The 15,423-nt window shown below is 42.2% G+C and overlaps 1 long non-coding RNA gene across 1 annotated transcript; it reads right to left on the bottom strand.

The window, feature by feature from the left end:
- Window positions 1-5,783: 5,783 nt before the first annotated feature.
- Window positions 5,784-12,899, bottom strand: LOC140523959 (uncharacterized). Its single transcript, XR_011973522.1, has 3 exons — window positions 12,768-12,899; window positions 9,232-9,426; window positions 5,784-5,974 (listed from the first exon to the last, which is right to left on the bottom strand). It is a non-coding gene; the product is annotated as an uncharacterized lncRNA (long non-coding RNA).
- Between the last annotated feature and the right edge of the window lie 2,524 nt (window positions 12,900-15,423).

Genomic DNA, 15,423 nt, shown 5'->3' with positions numbered 1-15,423 from the left:
ACTTTCCTCTGTGTCACTCCTTAATTATATTTTTTAAAAGATGTCAGCCCATCATATTCAACTCACAGCTGAGTCCTCTGTCTATGTATACACCTTCTAACTGCCCTAATAATGAGATAGTTTTTAGGAGTTACAAGCATCATGTTCCCATGTAAGAATGTGGCCTTATCAAATCCTTTATGATTTCTCTTTTCCTGTTTATCACTTTATGCTTGAGCCTTGTATCTGAAAGTCAAATTTTCTATTCAACTCTGGTCCTTTCATCAAGATTGCTTCAAAGTCCTCTAATTAAATATCCATTTCCAACCCTCCCAACCCCCCTCACCACAAAGGATTATACTCAGTTTTGCTGGGTAGGTAATGTTTGTTTGCAATCCTAGTTCCTTTGCTCTCCACAATATATTTCAAACCCTTTCATCCTGTAATGTGAAAACTGCTAAATCTTGCATTATCCTGACTGTGGCTCCTTGATAATTGAATTGTTTCTTTCTGGCTGCTTGCAATATTTTCTCCTTCACCTGGGAGCCCTGGAATTTTACAACAATATTCCCAGGAGTTTTCATTCTGGGACCTCTTTCAGAAGGTGATTATCGACTTCTATTTTACCCTCTAGTTCTAGAGTATCAGGGGAGTTTTCTTTGATTATTACTTGAAAGATGATGTCTAAGCTCTTATTTCAGTCATGGCTTTCAGGTAGTGTAAATTATCTCTCCCAGATCTATTTTCCAGATTATTTGTTTTTCCAATGAGATATTTCACATTTAAAAAAATTGTTTTCATTCCTTTGATTTTGTTTCATTGTTTCTTGATGTTTATAAAGTTATTAGCTTCTACTTGCCCAATTCTCATTTTTAAGGAATTATTTACTTCAGTGAGTTTTTTTTTTTGAATTTTTTTTAACTTTTTTTTCAGTAAGATTTTGTACCTTCTTTTCCTTTGGCCAATTCTACTTTTTAAGGAGTTCTTTTTCTGCAATGAATTTTTGTACCTCTTTTTCCATTTGGCCAATTCTGTTTTTCAAGATCTCTTCATTGGATTTTTATATCTCTAACCATTTGGTCTATTTTGCTCTTTAAGTTGTCATTTTCTTCTGTATTTTTTGTGCCTCCTTTACCAAGTTGTTGACTCTTTTTTCATGATTTTCTTGTATCACTCTCAATTCTTTTCCCAATTTTTCCTCTACCTCTCTTACTTTATTTTTAAATTTTTTTTTGAGCTCTTCTATGGCCTGAGATCAATTCATATGTTTCTTTGAGACTTTGGATGTAGCAGTTTTGACTTTATTGTCTTCTGAGTTTATTTTGATCTTCTCTGTCACCATAGTAACTTTCTATAGTTAAGATCTTCTTCTATTTGCTCACTTTTTCCAGCCCTTTTCTTGATTTTTAACTCTATGCTAAAGTGAGCCTCTGCTTTCAGAGGGTAGGAAGTTCTGCCCCAAACTTCAGTTTTTAGTTGTTTTCATAAATAACTCTGTAAGTTTTTGGTTCTTTCAAGGTGGTATGATCTAAGGAGAGGTATGTTTACTACTCTACTTTTCCATCCTGAAACTGCAATCAGGGTCCCAGTTGCCTTAGGACCACAAGCTGTGGTGAGCAAGTGCTCCTCTTTACCCTGGATTGAGACCTAGAACTGTGACCTAGATCCAGGTATGGGCAATTCAACAGAGTCCTACCCCCTGTGCTAGCATAAGGACTCCTGTAATTTCCTTCTGACCAGTTGTCTGATCCCTTTGCTATGTGTGGGCCAAGAGGTCCAGAAAGAACCACTACCACCACCAATTCAGTCACCCCCAAGGCCTACTTCTGGTTTGCTGGGGTATAGCCTGCACTGGACTGAACTCTAGTCCCACCCTGGTGTATGAGACCTTTCCTGTCAACTCAAGTTGCTTTGGGCCAGAAAATTTTCACAGGTTCTGCCATTCCAGAATTTATTTTGAGGCATTTGAATTTTCTTGGAGGGGTTTTGGGGAGAGCCAAGGTAAGTCCCTGCCCTTTTCCCACCATCTTGGCTGTACCCTAAGTAAATGCTTTTTGATGGATTATTTGTATCTCCAGTGCTTAGCATAGTGTCTGCACATATTAGTGCATTAATTAATGCTTATTAACTTATTAATTCCTCTTCCACCTGTAATGCCAATAACTTTTTCCTGCTTCTTTTTACTAGCTTTTTACTAGTTTTACAAGCTTGTCTTGCTTGTCTCTTTACTTTCTCCTTTCCTTTCTGAGTCCCATATGTTTGTCTTTGTAAATGTTAGAAGGAGAGAGAGTGCGAGTTCTTTATAGCCCAGGCTTAGTGTGTTGGCAATGTGGTGTAATAGGAGGCCTGCTGGCTTTGGAATCTCAATTCTGACACCTTAGTCTTTCAGTGATCTGAACCAGGTCCTTATCCCAGGAAAGAGAGGTGATTGACTATTTCATGACGCAGTCAAATTGGCTTTCTTGCCCTTCACTTGTATCTTTGACTGACTGCTCCCCATGCCAAGAAGGCATTCAGTCCTCAGTCCTGCCTTGTGGAATCCTTCCTTTTCTTCAGAACTCAGCATGTTACCTCCCACATGAGGTCTTTGTTGATGTCTCTAGCTGGGGGTGCCTTTTCCCTGGAAATCTGTTTGTTTTTGATACAAGTATTTATGCACACATTTTCTCCTCGCTAGAACACAAACTCCTTGAGGTCTCACTTACCTGTCTCACTTGTATCTTTGTCTTCTCCACATTTAGCTCACTGCCTGCATAGACCCTATGCTTAATAAATGCCTATTGTTTGATTGATCAGACCCAATGGAATGGGACACCATGACATTCTGCAGGGATCTGGGAAAAAGACTATTGGATAGGGCAGGACTTCCTGCTACTCCTCAGATTGCATAATTGAAATAATCTTTCTACTTCTCCTGTTGTAACACCAATCACAAGCACACCCAAGGGCTGCTGCTGTGAATAATTTCAAGGGTCTAATTGCATAGTATAATGAACTCTCTATGCAGCAATAAACTAAACATTGTTCAATAAAATAAAACATAACATTCATAGCAACATCCTTAATCAATACCAAGTATCCAAGTAAAGTCCACATCATCCATCCCTAGGTCATAGTAAAAACAATGTTCTTAATCAATACCATGTGTTCAAGTAAAGTCCTCTTTCATCTTAACTTGAGGTTGACTTCCAAGTCTCATGGCTCTTCCTCTGTGGGTTCACTACTCCTGATGCTTGCCTGGATTCATACGTAGGTAACTCTCTACTCCTGTTCCATGTCAGCTCGGGAGAACTGCTCCACTCCAAAGCTTCTGCCTCTGGGAGAACGAAGCTCAACAGGCCAACAACAATACTAACACACGCCACCATCACTGTCATCTCAATTCACCTCCGAAGTCCAGAGGCTCTGTGTTAACAGCTCGGTTCACTTTAACAGCTCTAACATCATGGGTATGTTTCTGCCCTACAGCTCTACTCACTTTCAAAGTTCTGAGCTTCCTTCAGCAAGTCTCTGCCATCAGAGGTCTCCTCTCCTAGGCCAGAGGTCTCCACCCTTTCTTTTCTTCTCAATGCTGGCTCACCCCTTCAGTACTGGCTTTCTTCATGTCTGCTTTCTCAACACCAGCTCTCTCTTTACATAAAGTTCCACTCAGTATCTGATTGGCTAGAACTCACATGCACGTATCTGATTGGTTTAAACTCAATCCAGAAAAACACAAAGATACTACTTTGCTTGCTGTTACACCTGTCTAGAAGGTTAGCCCTGGTACTGGAATTGCACCTACTGGGTTTCTAAGGAGGATAGGTTTTACATGTGTTTAATGAGATGTTGCTCAGATAGGGCCTCCATAGAAACCATGGGCTAAAATTCAGGGGTGGGGAATCTGTGGCCTTCTAGGTCCTTGGGTGTAGCCTGTTGACTGAGTCTAAGTTTTACAGAAGTAATCCTTTTATTAAGGGGATTTGTTCTGTGAAATTTGGATTCAGTCAAAGGGTTGCACATGAGGATCTAGAGGGCTAGATGTGGCCTTGAGGCCACAGTTTCCCCACCCGGATGATTTTTCCTACTTCTGTAAGGAAAAAAAGAAACTAACTCCATTTAGGAACATTTCTTAAGTACCTACCTAATACCAGGTGTTGCGGGGAGGGAAAGGGGAAGGATTGGTGAGGTACAAATAAGGTTTTGCTCTCATAGAGAATAGAGGGTCCAGGTGAGAAATTGACGGAATTCTCCAATGACTGGAATCCTGGCTGACAAGGAAAACATATCTCCTTTACTTTCTCAGTCTTTTACTTCATGTACAAGACACAACTGGAATGAATTTCTACAAATCTTGGTGGCTGACCTTTCTAGTTCTCATTTATTAGGAGATGGGTTTAAGGACAAAACAGTAAAAGAGGAAATGGTCTGTTTGAGAGGCAGCCTGGCATGGTAGATAGATAATTTGTATGAAAGCCCCTGGAGACTTACCTCTGACTCATCCTGACTGTGTGATCCAAGAAAATCCTTAAACTTCTCAAAGCCCTTAGGCAATTTACCTCAGTTTCCTCCTCTGTCAAATGAGCTAGAGAATGAAATGGCAAACCACTCCAGTATCTTTGCCAAGAAAACCCCAACATGATTTCACAGATTTAGACTCTCTCCTCCTCCCCTCCCCTCCCTTTCCTTCCTTTCCCCTCCTCTCCTCTCTTCTCCTCCCCTTACCTGAGGGTGTTTTTCTGGAAGGAAGGTAAATTTTGATGGCCAAAACCTACCTAGTTAAATTGGGGTTTGCTGGCTAGATTTCTTTCTCAAAGACCATGCCTTAAACTCAATTCACTCTGGATCTCATTGATTGGACAATAGGTCCCCGCCCAACCACCACATAATATTTACTTTTTGGGCCCTCCTGGCTCAGAGAGAATGTAAATAGTAATTGTTTCTCTTTTGGCAAGCAACCCTGAGGGTCTTCTCCTCCAAATTGGATTTTTTTTTTTTTTATTAAATGGGTCATCTCTTGACTCATTTCTTAAACAGGCCTATTCACTGAATGGGTATTGCCTCACTCAAAGTAAGAACTGGGTAACACCTTAGCTTTATTTAAAAGACTAATGTCTCTCACTGCATCCTGGGCCATCTACAATTGTCCTGATGAATATCTGTCCACTAGACCCAGATGGCACTGGAGGAGAAAGTGAGGCTGGTGACTTTGCACAACCCTCCCTCCCTTCAATCCAATTTAATGCAAGTCATGTCAGCATCTCCCTGATGTCATGGTCCCCTTTGAGAATGAAGGACAAACCATAACCACAGACATGTCTGAAACGACTGAACAACGAGAGTTTAAAGGGTAAGACTATAGTTTTCACAATATTCCCACTTACCATAAAGTTGGACTTTGAGGGAAAACCTTGAACACTCTAATGACCTTGTTGCAGAATAAGTCAGGTAAGTATAGTAAAAGATAGAGGAGTTAAACGCTAAAAAGGAGAAACACACAGCAAGCTTCTTTTTTTTCTTGTTCCTTGCCAGCTGGTAGATGGAATGAGAGGCTGAGATGAGCCTCAGAGGGGGCAGGTACCACAGGGCAGGTATTGGAGTAGCCTGGTCTATGGAAATTCAATCCATTCCACCAATTGTGCAATGAATCCTCAGCAGACCAGATGTCCAAGCAGACTGTGACTGTTTTCTCCTCTCTTTATTAATGTTGCCCTTTTATTTCCACAAAAGCATTGACAAGCAATAGCCTTTACTTTTCTGGAGAAAGTAAAAACAGACAAAAAACCCCCCAACAACCCAGAATTTTACAAAAAGTCCAACACAGGTTTATTTTAGAAATGGTATTTATTCTTCCCATGATTCAGCTACAATGTCTACGTAAAGAGGCGCCACCTGAGGAATCAATTCCTCAAAGATTTGGCGCTGCTGCTTCTCTACGTTCAGACCATACGCATGCTTCCAGACCCAGGTGTCACTGGGGTTGGCACAGTGCTGATGGCAGCTCCTGGTGACAAAGCTAATGGGCAAGAAGCAAAGGAGAGAGGTTGGAGAATTCTCGCTAAGCTCCTCGTCTTCAGTGGATATTTCAGGCTTTACCCCCTACTTCTACCCCTTTTATGTCTCTATGGCTAGTCCTTTCTTGGATTCTCTTTCCTTTCCTCCACTGTCCTTCCCTTACAATGGATTCAGGCCCTACTGGAAGTTGAGGCAATGCGAGTACTGAGTTTGGAAGAAAAGGCTAGTGTCACCTTGGACAAATCTCTTTAGTCAGTCAATGAGAATTTATTAAGCACCACCTATGTGACAAGCATTGTGCTAAACTTTGTGTGAAGGGATATTGGCTCTGGGCCCTTCCCTTCCCCCTTTTAACTTTTCCCTGAATTTTCCCACATGGCCCAGTCCCTGGCATCCAGTGTCTGAGGCATTGACTCATCCCAGAATAATCCTTTCAACTGTCCTTTCATTGTGCCTCAGCCAGCCCCAACCTTCAATTTTCTGTTACCCCTGACTCAGCCGAACCTTCGATTCTTTTTCACTCCAGCTGAAGCCCAAGCTATTTCTTAATCCCAACTAGATCACTTCTCTGTTATCTCCTGGTCACCTCAGTCTATTGGCTACTCCTAGATCCCATCCAAATTTTCCCACAAATCTTTTACCCCATAGAAAAGGTCAGTTACTTCTACCAAATGTGTGAATTCTTAAAATTTCTCCCATCCCAGTCAGTGTTTTAATAAATGTAGTCTCTGACTAAAAGAAGTATTGAGTTGAATTTTTTTGAGGCCAACCCACACCTTTTACCCTTGAATTTTGGGGTTCCCCAAACCCCTAGACTGAAATGTGTGGACACAAAGAAAGACAAAAACAGTCCCAGCTTTCAAAAAGCTCATCGTCTAATGGAGGGAAGATAAGATGTAAAAAGATTAGTTACATGCAAGCTACATACAGAGTAGATGAATGATAGATTCAGAAAGGAAGGCACTAACAGGAGGACACAGTAAGATGTCATCTAGAGGGTCAGATTTGAGCTGAGTCTTGAAGGAAGAGGCAGAAGTGAGGGAGCGGAGTATTACATGCATGAGAGACAGTCAATGAGAATGGTACGAGGGACTGCATGTAGGCCAGTGTAACTGAATTTTAGAGTATGGAGGAATAATGCATAAAATAACCTGGAAAGATAGGAGGGGTCAACTTATGATGGGACATGCCTTCTAAAATAAGTCATTGGGAGATCCAGCCTTTCAGTTCTAGTTGGTCAGTCATTCAGTGAATACATTCAGTTTTACTGAGGGCCAGGCACTGTGCTAAACACTGGCTCTATGGTCCTATAATCCTTCCAGCCCCAAATCTATGATCTTTTGGCCCTGTGTGATCCTGAGTTCTCTCTCTCTCTCCCTTGTGCCCACCCAGAGACTAGCTCTAAGGTTTCTGGGCAGAATATTGGAAGTTATTATTTTTTTTTTCTGGGGATCTTGGCTTGCACCTTTCTTAAATAATCCCTGCTCATTGCAAGACATTCTGCAGCCTCAACCATCTATCCAGCCCCACTGCTGGGTTGCTTTTCCCTCCCAAGCCCTTCTTAGCTTCCTCCCTTCCCTGTCCTCTTGGACTCCATTCCCCCAGATGTGAGCAGCAGACATGCTACTCATATAATTGCTGGCAGATTGCACTGACTGCTGGGCCCCGAGTAACTGGTTACCAGATTGTGAGGGAGCTTGTGGATCACATATGTGAAGCAGCAGGGCCTGGGCTTGACATCCTGAGCTGGAAGGACGGGACAATGAGCATCCCGGACAGTCTTGTTCTGATTCATCTGACCCCTCAGAAGGACACCAAAGTAGAGTCTGGAGTACATAAACTTATTCTTCTTCCATTCTTTTCCCTCAACTCTTTCCATTTCCACCTTTCTCTCTTAGGCCTTCTTTTCCTATGTTGGTTTTTAATTTCCCTCCCCTCGTCTCCTCTCCCCTCTTCTCTCCCATCCCCTCCCTTTTCTCTCCATCTCTCTTTTCCTTTCCTCAGATGTGTGTGTGTGTGTGTGTGCGCGCGCGCGTGCTGGGCAATAAGGGGCTTAGTGTGAATGCTAACAGACCCAGGATCATACCCTTCTGCAAAAAGAGGGCATGTAGATGTTTATTCCCATCCCTACTTTCATCTCACTGCAGAGTGAGGCCTTGGACATTACCTGATGGGGACTAGATAAATTGGACAGGATGCCACAGGTTTGGTTACACCCCAAAGGTGCCTTACTTGCCCTTCCCGTTACCCTAGCTTTAGGCAAATTAGTTTGGTGGCTGAATGGAGGATGGATTGGAGTGGGAGGGAGCTGAGGCAGGCAGACTGCCCAAGCATGGGGTGAGGAGAGCCTGCACTAGAGTGATGTCAGTGTTGGAGGAGAGAAGAGAGCGGATGTGACTGTGGGAGATTTCTTTTCCTCTCTTATTTTCTCTTTATCCTCTATATAGCCAGCTTTGTATATATTTGTTTGCATGTTGACTTTGCCATTAGATTGTGAGCTCCTTGGGGGAGGGAGCTGTCTTTTGTTTCTTTTCGTATTCCTAGTGCTCAGTATGGTGCCTGGCACATAGCAGGCTCTTAATATTTATTAAATTGAATTATGAAGGTAAAACCAACAGATAGCATCAATAGATTGGATGGACGGGGTTGGGGTGGGATGGGAGGAGAGAGAATGAGGAGTAGAGGATGACACCTAAATTGCAAACCTGGGCAACTGGAAGGATGATGATACCCTCACTAGTCATAGAGAAGTTAGGCAGAAGGGCGAGCCTGGGGCAGGAAAGACAGTGAAGTTAGTTTTGGACATGTTGAATTCAATATGAACTTACCCCAGAGCCAAGAAGATGGATTTTGAGAGGGGCAGAAGAACCTACCCATCTCACTGAATGGAAAGGAAAAAGAGACCAGGTACTGTGTAACCCTGGACAAGTCACTTCACCCTATTTGCCTCAGTTTCTTTATCTGTCAGATAAGCTGGAGAAGAAAATAGCAAACTGCTCCAGTATCTTTCTAAATGAGGTCATGAAGAGTCAGACCCAACCTGAATGAAAAACAACAAAAGTGTCCCACGTGATGACTGCTGCAGCTCCAGGTCCAGGATTACCCCCTGATGTTCCTGACTTTTTCCTCACCAAGACATGGTCAAAAGTGAAGAAAGCAGGATTGATGGAGGGAGAAAATTTAAAACTTATGTAAGTGATTGTTGAAAATTGAAAACAAATAAATTTGAAAAAAAGTAAAGAAAGCAACAGGACTTACCCACTGGATGTCCTAAGCAGAGGAAAGGTACTGAGATGATGAGCATGGAGAAGATGGCCAAGGAGACCATGGTCCTTGGAAGTGGAGGATGGAGGAAACAACTTTCAGGGGCAGACCCAGTGCTCTCAGGATGCCTCCTCTGCCTGCCCTGGAACCTGGCCTTGAGTCATCCCTCTCTTTACAGGCAGTAGACGGCTGAGAAGAAATAAGAACATGAAAACATTCTCAGCCTGCAGAGGAACATGATTCTCTAAAAGTACTGACAAGTGGTGCCATTTTTCTGAATTAGAAGAACTGAGATTGCAATGAATAGTGAAGGAAAGAACGCAATAATAACTCTGGATTTTCAGATGTGGATAGTATCTGAGTATCTGGACTAGGCCAAGGGGGAGAGAGAGAGAGAGAGAGAGAGAGAGAGAGAGAGAGAGAGAGAGAGAGAGAGAGAGAGAGAGAGAGACAGAGACAGAGACAGAGAGACAGAGAGAGACAGAGAGACAGAGAGAGACAGAGACAGAGAGAAAGAGAGAGACAGAGAGAGTGAGAGAGAGAGAAAGGGAGAGATAGAGAGAGGGAGAGACAGAGACAGAGAGAGACAGAGACAGAGAGAGACAGAGAGACAGAGAGAGACAAAGACAGAGAGAAAGAGAGAGAGAGACAGAGAGTGAGGGAGAGAGAGAGAGAGACAGAGAGACAGAGAGACAGAGAGAGAGAGTGAGGGAGAGAGAGAGACAGAGAGAGAGAGGGAGGGAGAGAGAGAGACAGAGAGAGAGAGGGAGGGAGAGAGACAGAGAGATTGACATGGAGAGAGAGACAGAGAGAGAGACAGAAAGAGAGATAGAGAGACAGAGAGAGACAGAGAGACAGAGAGAGACAGAGACAGAGAGGGAGAGACAGAGAGACAGAGACACAGAGAGAGAGACATAGAAAGAGAGACAGAGAGGGAGGGAGAGAGAGAGGGAAGGAGAGAGAAACAGAGAGACAAAGTGATAGAGACAGAGACAGAGAAAGAGTGAGGGAGAGAGTCAGAGAGACAGAGAGATTGACATGGAGAGAGAGACAGAGACAGAGACAGAGACAGAGAGAGAGGGAAAGAGAGAGAGGGAAGGAGAGAGACAGTAGACCACTCTGCCATCCTCCATAATGAAGACTGATTTAACCCCCTAAATATGAGACCTTTCTTAGGAGAAGACAATGACCAGGGAGGGCTAAAGGCAGATCTCATCTTCAGGAACACAAAGTTTTAGACTTGGTCCATGCTCTGGGTCCATTCCAGGACGGATGAGTCCAGGAGGGGTTGGTGGTTAGAGTGCTGGACTGTGAGGCTAACAGTCATGGGTTAGAACCCCATCTCAGATATGTAATGGCTGTGCTAATCTCATCATTTAACTTGTCTGAGCCTCACTTTCCTCATCTGCAAAATGAGAATAATGATGCCGGTACTCTCTACCTATGGGGTGTTTGTGTGGATACCACTGGAAAAGCAAAGTGCTTTGCAAGCCTTAAAATGCTACATAAAAGTCCGTACATTGGTGGTGGTGGCAGCAAAGGTGTTTAGAAGTAGTCATGGTTGTGGTTAGAACCAGTCCTGGCGGGAACCCAGTAATTGTCATAGTTCAGTTACTCCCTGCCACAGATTCCTAGGAAACCTTCAGCATGTGCCAGGCCTGCAGTAAAAAGGAAACTGAGCCAGTGGACTTGCTATGTCTGGCAAATTCCTGATCATATGAACCATCTCACAGTCTACAGTGATCTTGCATCTGAACTCTTCAGATGTTTTCAGTATGTCTCACCCTGGATCCTTCATCTCTTCTTGGCCTGGCTTTTCACAGGCTACTCTATCACCCCAGCTTCCTTGGGGGGCATTTTCTGATCTCTGTTCCGGTTGATCCTTTCTGAAACTTGACATGTTCAAAGTGGAACTCATTTTCTTTCCTCCCCCCTCTTTTAAATATCTTTTTTTTTTCTCAGAGACACCACCGTCCTTTGAATCACCCAGGTTTCAGCCTCAAATTATTGCTGACTCTTCCCTCTCTGACCCCACATATCCAATTGGTTTCCAAGTCTTGTCAATTTTGTCCCCACAACCTCTCTCTCACCCAACTGCTTCTTTTCTCTCACAAGGCCTCCACCTGAGTTCAGACCCTCATCATCTTTTACCTGAACTATTGCTGTGACCAACTGAATAATCTTTCTATCACAAGTCTCTCCCTTCTCCAATTCATCCTGCCAAAGCACTTTTCCTAAGGAAATTCCTGAAGACCATGTCACTCTTCTGCTCAATAAACTCCAATGGCTCCCTGTTACCTCTAGAATTATATGCAACTTTCTCAGCTTGGCATTTAAGACCCTTCACAGTCTGACTGTAACCTGAGTCTCCACACTTATTATTACTTTTTTCATATACCTTACAGGCTAGCCAGGCTGTCCTTCTTACTTTTCTTCATGTACAATATCTCTCATTTCCATGATTTTCACTTGATGTACCCCTCACCTGGAGTGTGCTCCTTACTCCCCTCCAACTCTGAGAAGACCTAGTTGCCTTCAGATTACATCTCAAAGGCTACCTTTAACACGGGGCATTTTCTGAACTCCTAGCTACTAGTGTCACTCCTCAGACATTACCTTAGATGACATATGTGTATGTATACATACATGAACATTCTCATATACTTATACCTTTCTCTCTCTCTCTCTTTCTCTCTCTCTGTCTCTCTCTCAAAAGCCCTGTTCCAAGTCTTTTGGTATAGAACTTTCCTTATTGGTGGAGATGCAGGTTATGCCCTGTGTGAAGGGTAGAGAGGAGTTAATGAGAGGTGAGAGAATTCCAGCCTTCACCAGTTCCTTATGACTTTTGAGGCTGAGTCTTTCCTGGAGACTCATAAAATTTCAAATTTTTGAGCATCAAGTTGCCCTCTAGGTCCGAAAGTGTGGCCTTTTGACTGAATCCAAACCTCACAGAACAAATACTTTTATTAAAGGTCCAGAGTCTGGGCCATAATGCTGTCTGACCCAAGGTAAGTCACTTCTCAAAGCCTCAATTTCCTTATGTGTAAAGTGTGGGTATGATAATGTCTGCACCATTTACCTTGTAAGTTTGTGAAGAAAGGGCAAGTAGCTATGGACCCCTTTCCCAGAGGATACATAGAATACCAGCTCTGAGGGTAGGGATTGTTCTGTTTTGTCTTTGCATTCCCAGACCCTAGCAGAGTGCCTGTCACCGAGTAGTCACTTAATAATGTTTGTTGATTTATAAAGGATTTTGTTTTTCATGCTTTCTTACTGGGTTGTGCAGGGAGGGGTGGGAGAAAGAGAATTTGTAACTAAAATTGAATTAAAATGAATAAATAGATGTTTGTTGAATGAAGGAATGAGTGGACAAATGGATGAATGGATGGATGGATGAATGAATGAATGAAGTTGACCTTATGATTATTATGAGCATGACCAGATCTTTAGTGATCAATGTAAAAAATAATCAGGGGATTCTAGCTAAAAGAATTTCTTAGAAGAGATGAACTTAGTTTCCTTCCACTCACCCTTTCCTTCCCAAAGAGTTATATGAGCACAGGAAGTAAGTAGGAGAATGTTGGTCAATGTAGATCCCTATGAAGTAGTCCCTTTTTTTCCTCTCTTCTCACAACCATTTGTATTTTATCTTCTTCATTGTCTGGAATTCTCTCCTGTCATAAAGCCTTAGAATGTTTGAGTTGGACAAGCCATCAGGCTCCCACGCAGCCCAATCCCCCCATTTTCCAGAAGAAACGTCTATATCAGCTGTGACTGACACAGTCACCAGGATAGAGCTAGATCTGAAATCCAGGCCTTCTGAGGGCTACAGGCCCTTTTAGAAAGTAGAAGTAAAAGCAATGAACGAAAGTTGAAAGAGGCAGCTTTGATAAAGGGACAGGCTTCTTAAGATTTGGAGGTATCCAAACAAGGAGTAGTCTGCCTCAGAAAGAAGTGAATTCTTCCTTGTTGGAGGTCTTTAAGCAATGGCTGGAGGAATATTTGTGGAAGGTGTTGGAGAGGAAGGAAGAAAGGAAGGGAGAAAGAGAAGGGAGGGAGAGACAGAAGGAGAAAGGAAAGAAGGAAGGGAGAGAGGGAGGAAAGAAACAAGCATTTATGCAGCACCTGTTATATTTCAGGCACTTTACAAATATCTTATTTGAGCCTCACAACTCTGGGAAGTAGGTACCGTTATTATTCCCATTTTACAGTTAAGGAAACTGAAGCAGACAGAGTTGTGAAGTGACTTACTCAGGGTCCCACAGCCAGTAAATGTCTGCAGTAGAATTTTTAAACTTAGGATTTCTTGAATCCAGATACAGTCTTGGATGGTAAAGCTATACAGTGACAGACAGGGGAATTTGGTAACTCTTGACTCATATTCTGTCATAAAAGAAAAGGGGTTAGATATGAAGTCAGAAGACCTGGGTTCAAATCCCAGCTCACCACTTACTGCTTGGATGATTTTGAAAAAATCACTTTACACTTCTCTGAGCCCCCGTTCCTCTGGAAAATCAGGGGCTGGAGATTTATATAAGATCAGGGCTTCCTCACCTCTTTTGTGTCATGGCCCCCTTTGGTCCAAGAGTATATTAGAGCCTACTCAAGAGAGCAGATTGTAGCGTGAGCATTTACACCTGAGAAACTGGCAAATGCCACAAATCAGGGCTTGGTTTATTGTTTTGTAGATTGTCTAGATTTGAGAGACTGATAGGAAAATATTAAAAATGCAGATTAAATTTAAAAGTGTGTTATGCATTTTGGAGAGCTGATTGTTAAACATTAATCAATATACTGCAGCAATTGGCAATTTGGTGAAGCCTACGGACTCTAAAATAATGTTTTTAAGTGCATAAAATAAAATACATAGGATTACAAAGGAAACTAATTCTATTAAAAGTAGTTATGAACATGGTTAAAAAAATAAGTTCGTGGTTAAGAATCTCTGGGTCAAATGATCTTAAACATCTCTCCCAGTCCTAATTGCTAAGATCCTATGGTCCATTCATAATCTCTTAATCCCACACAAGAATTGCTTCCCCACCTCCAGGGGTAGAAACAGAATATTCTCTTCTTTGTGAAATTGTACCCATGCTGTTCAGAGGCCACAGTTTCCCCACAGTGGCAATGGCAAAATCTTTATCATTTCCCTTCTGCTGTATTCTTTCTTTAAAAAAAATCTTTTTGTTCCATTGAATTAAATGCAAATGCTTGAGATATCCCATTTTTTTTCTCCCCTCTTTCTCCAACTAAAGCAGTCATGTCATCTAGCCAGGATGTTCCTCAGTCACCTCTCCACCCAAGCAGGGACACTTGAAGACCTTTCCCTTCTTTTCTCTATACACAATATTCCATCTGTGACCTACGTACCATGCCTGGAATGTTCTCTCTCCTCAGTTCATCATCTTGGAATTTCCAAACTTCCTTCAGCTCTCAACTCAGCTGTTACCTCCTTCAAAAGGCCTTTCCTGATTCCCCAAATTGTTTGTGCCCTTCCCACAAATTATTCTTATATTTTGTATATTTCTAAGATTTACTTACTTGATTATACATTATATGCCCCAGTACTATGTAGGCTTCTTGAGGGTAGGAACCATTTTGTTTCTGACTTTGTATCCTCCTCATTTAGCACAGTGCCTAGCACAGAGTTAGGGCTTAATAAATATTGACTGACTCATGGGTTACCATTTTGTATACAAAAAGTCACTCAACTATCTCTTTGACCCAGTGATACTCCACTATTAGCAACATATCACAGAGTGACCAAAGACTGAGGGAAGGGATTTATGTGTAAAAAAACTTTTTTTGCTATAGCAAAGAACTGGAAAAAGTTGTGCCTATCACTTTCAGAATAATTTAACAAACGATGGAATAAGACATAATGAAAGAGAAGGATTCAGAGAACTATTGAAAGAATTGTATGAAATCATTCAGAGATAAGTGAAGCAGAACCAGGAAAATCATTTATATAATGTAGAAGAAAACAGCTTTGAAATACTTAAGAGCTCTGATCAATTAGATGATTAATCAGTACTCCAGAAGACTGGGGATGAATCATGCTTTCCAAACCTTGGCAGAAAGGTGACAGACTAGAAGTGCACAATAACATGTACATTTTTATTCCGCTCCCCCCCCTACATACATGCACATGAACTTAGCCTATATTAAACACAGTAGTTAAGGGCC

The sequence above is a fragment of the Notamacropus eugenii genome, chromosome 2, assembly GCF_028372415.1.
Source record: "Notamacropus eugenii isolate mMacEug1 chromosome 2, mMacEug1.pri_v2, whole genome shotgun sequence".
NCBI classification, from domain to species: domain Eukaryota; kingdom Metazoa; phylum Chordata; class Mammalia; order Diprotodontia; family Macropodidae; genus Notamacropus; species Notamacropus eugenii.
The sequence above is the reverse complement of the archived record's forward strand: the minus strand, read 5'-3'. Positions and strand labels throughout refer to the sequence as shown.